Genomic DNA, 4,751 nt, shown 5'->3' on the forward strand with positions numbered 1-4,751 from the left:
TTAATGTCTAGATTTGCCTTCAGGATTGGGGATAGTATGGGGTATGAAATTTTAGTGAATACCCCAGAGTTTTTGCAAGCAAGTGGTTTATCTCTGCTATAAAATGAGTTCCTTAAAATCCATAAAATGATGTGAAAGCAAGGAATAATCTGTTACTCATTTCTTCACCATTGTTGTGGTGTTAGCATGTCTAGTCCAATGGCATGCAGTCCACCCACTACACATACAGACAATAACCAAACCGTGAGAAAAGCCTAAAGCTGGAAGTGAATCTATAAAGTCTATCTGGAGTTCTGCAAGGGAAGTGTGCGCCTTGGAGAACTTGCTCAGGAATGTTGGTTTCTTCCAGAGATGTGGTGAGAGTTACAAGTAATGCACTAGAAAGTAATTTGGTCAGAAATTTTGTAGCTCCCAGGGCAATTATAGATCCCAATTATCTTTTAGAACCTAAATCATCATATATATATATACATATATATATATATACACACATACACACACACACACACATATATATATATCTCCCATCTGATGATCATTAATATCAGCCAAAGATGAAGGCAAGTTTACAAACTGGGTGGAAAAAGAATCAGGGGGCCTGTTTTTGGCTGCACAGTTAACAGCCTTGTCTGCCCTATCATCTCCTTAAGATACACTATCAGTCTCCTTAGTGTGGGCTGGACAATGAACATTGGCCATTTTAGCAGGAAGATGAATAGCCTGTCATAAGGCAGCAAGTGTATGTTCACTGGCAATAGGTGCACCAGCATAGGTTAGCAGTTCACAGAGTGGCCAGGTTGTGCCAACAGCATGGCAGACTCTGAGAGCATATGTGGAGTCTGCGTGGATACTGGCATTGTTCCTTTTGCCAGTGTGCACATCCTTCACTCGTTCAGTAGCATGTGTTTGTAAGACAGGGATCGGGATCAGGGTGGAGTGGTGGAGCTGCACTGTAGTTGCCATGATTTAGGGAAAGAAGTTGCAAGGACCAGTATCAAGGACCAGAACAGGGCTGGGGGCAGGCCTCAAACTATACTAAAAAGAGACAGCTAATTTGCCAAGCCAGGGAACACTTATTCTTTCTTGAGTGGTGGATCACATAATCAGAAAACCGTATATAAGAGGGCCTCCTAATTTTTATGTGTGCTGATTTGTGAATAACAATAATCAAGGAATGAGAGTTCGTGCTTATTATTGGATTAGAGTGAAAAATGTCTGTCATCCATTTCTTTTTAAAAAAAATTAGTGGTGAAATACACATAACATTTACCATCTTAACCGTTTTACAGTGTACAGTTTTTTTTTAATGAGAGCAATCTAAAGCTTATAATGTAATTTTAGTGAATTAAACATAGAGCTTAAAATTATTCATCTAGGACTCCCCTTTTTCTTGGCAAGATGGCAGAGTATGACTTAACTACTCACATCATATCTCTTTTGAACTGGCATCTTGTTTCTGCTGCTTGAGTTGCTCTTTATAAAGGAAATATAAGAGGGAAAATGATAAATATATGGGAAGTTGGGTCTTCCTAGTGACACCGCATAGTAGCTTTTCTACAGTGTATGCAAATACCTTTATTCTGGTGAGATTCCTCATGTTTTGAGAGGAGAAATGACAATAGTTGTAGTCTTTCAAATAGAAACAGTACCAATTGGAAAGATGTTTGGAGAGCCAGAATTTACAAGGCAAATGCAGTCCAATGGGAATGGTCAGATGCTGTTTGGCTCCCCAGCTGAAAAATACAGTTTTGGGTGGAAGTATTTACTTAGGTTCTGCAGACTGTTTCTCAGTGTTTTTTTCTTTTTCTTTTTCTTTTTTTTTTTTTTTTTTTTGAGACGGAGTCTTGCTTTGTCCAGCTGGAGTGCAGTGGCGCATCTCGGCTCACTGCAAGCTCTGCCTCCAGGGTTCACGCCATTCTCCTGCCTCAGTCTGCCAGTAGCTGGGACTACAGGCGCGCACCACCACGCCCGGCTAATTTTTTATATTTTTACTAGAGACGGGGTTTCACCGTGTTAGCCAGGATGGTCTCGATCTCCTGACCTCGTGATCCGCCCGCCTTGGCCTCCCAAAGTGCTGGGATTACAGGAGTGAGCCACCGCGCCCGTGTTTCAGTGTTTTTTTTTTTTGCTTGTTTGGTTGGTTGGTTTTGTTTCGTTTGTTTTTAATTTAGTCTTTACACTAACCTCCCTGACCCAAGCATTTTTTGTTTTTTATTTTTTTGAGACAGAGTCTCGCTCTGTCACCCAGGCTGGAGTGCAGCGGTGCGATCTCGGCTTACTGCAACCTCTGCCACCGGGTTCACACGATTCTCCTGCCTCAGCCTCCCAAGTAGCTGGGACTACAGGCGCCTGCCAACACACCCAGCTAATTTTTTATATTTTTAGTAGAGACAGGGTTTCACCATTTTAGCCAGGATGGTCTTGATCTCCTGACCTCGTGATCCACCCACCTCGGCCTCCCAAAGTGCTGGGATTACAGACCCAAGCATTTTTTAGACTTTTTTTTCTCCTGCTCATCCTCCATGAAATTTTAATAGCACAGATATACTCTATTGTATTTATGTTTATGCACTATCTGGAATACATATATATACACACACACACACATATATACATATATATTTATATTTATTCTGTGCTTCACTTGTAGGGAGAGTGATGCTTTTGCCCTCAATAACCAATTTTCATTCCTTGGGGGCAATGTTGCCCTCATTCAGAATGCATGCTCTGGAGACACATGCGCTTCCAGCACGAACGTGTCAGTGACTCAGGATCAGCTGAGTATCACTGCTGCTTCCAGCACATGATAGAAATACTGAATTCATTCTGGGAAAGCTCATCTCTGAAACCTTTTTTGGTTTGTTCGCTTGTTTGTTTGAGATGGAGTTTCTCTCTGCTGCCCAGGCTGGAGTGCAGTGGTGTGACCTTGGCTGATTGCAACCTCCACCTCCCAGGTTCAAGTGATTCTTTTGCCTCTGCCTCCCGAGTAACTAGGATTACAGGCATCTGCCACCACACCCAGCTAATTTTTATATATTTAGTAGACACAGGGTTCACCGTGTTGACCAGGCTGGTCTCGAACTCTTGACCTCAAGTGATCCACCCGCCTTGGCCTCCGAAAGTGCTGGAATTAAAGGCACAAGCCACCACACCTGGCCTCATCTCTGAAATCTTAATGCTGAGAGACTGAATATGCAAAGAGTCAGTGGTCAGACTGTACCTGACAACTGGACTCTGCCCCACAACCTCTATTGCAATCAGCCCAGAATAGTCAGGATTATAAACTTTGCTTCTAACTCAGGACTAACCAGAAAAAGATTTCTATGCTCCCCACATTCTAACTCAGGACCAACCAGAAAAAGATTTCTATGCTCCCCACACCAATCTCGTCCGATGTCCTGTTTTTAGTTAGCCTACCTCCTGTTTCTTATGCCAACAGGCTTTGATCAGAACACACCTGAACCCTTTCCTGTTTTCTCTATAAATCTTTTCCCCTGCCCTTCCTGCCTTTGCATCTCTGCCACCTGCTAAGTGATGGTGACTGACTCCCTTGCTACAGTAAACATTGAAAAAGTAACCCTGTTTGTTCTCATTTGGGTGGTTTTCATTTATTTCCACAATGCAAAATGGGGATGCAGCCATGCAAGGTCTCACACATTTAAGACACCATTGATAATAATTGTTACACTCCAGTGTTTTGGCAACAAACATGTCTCATTCGTTGGTCTCTGCTGTTTTCAACCACCCCTACTGTGTTACCATTATTTATCTCACCCTTTTCAGCCACAGTATTTTAATAATTCAGATGATGTGTCTCTGCTATTTGACTACAGTAGCCATAATAGTCAAAGGTGCTTGGAAATGCAGGAAGTTGGTAAAAGACCTAGTCAAAGTCTTTCAAAAGAAATCCTACACATAAAAACCCTACTACTGAGCTCGTTGAATGCTTTACTTTGATGGTGACCAGAGAAAACACCCATGCTCAAATGTCTACTTTTTGAGGATTTCATTAGAAATATTTGTATATTTATATTTAAGACTTTCTGATATATCCACCAGAGTATTAGGATTAGTATGTTGGCAGATAAACTAAAAGTGGTCTCAGGAGAAGCCGAAGGATGACTCATACTTATTGAGAAATTACTGTGCCAGGAAATGTCTTGGGAATGTTAAGTTGAACAAATCAGGAGCATCTCCAGGATTACAGTTTACAAACCAGTTTACAGTTGTTAATCCATCTGAGCTTGCTAGCAAAACAACACAAAACTAAGTCCGAGATAACTAGGCTTTACTGCCCCCAACCCCAACCCCACATAAGCATTTTTCAGAGGAAGCGGAGGGAGGAGATTAGAATTCCTGAAGGCCACATTAATCCACTGGGCTATGGATCTGATGTTCAGAGTGAAGTGGTCCTCCTGGCTCCATCCTGTGAGTGCCCTGTTTCCCTCCTAGGTCCTGCCATCTCTTTTTCAATGTCTCTTTTATGCCAAGAATCCCCTTCTGTAGTATTTCCTTCCAACCAGTCCCCCTCCAAAGGCCCAATCTCTTCCTCCCTTTCTCTGCTATCAAACTTCATATTCTAACCTATTTCATGTTTTTAAGATTTCATATATAAATGACAGCATGCAAAATATAGAGATAGAGACTAAAATAGTGGTGACCAGGGTTGGGGATGGGGAGAAAATGGGGAGATGTAGGTCAAAGGATATAAAATAGCAAATGTAGGATGAACAAGTTGAAAGATTTAATAT

Source organism: Theropithecus gelada, chromosome 12 (assembly GCF_003255815.1).
Source record: "Theropithecus gelada isolate Dixy chromosome 12, Tgel_1.0, whole genome shotgun sequence".
Classification (NCBI taxonomy): domain Eukaryota; kingdom Metazoa; phylum Chordata; class Mammalia; order Primates; family Cercopithecidae; genus Theropithecus; species Theropithecus gelada.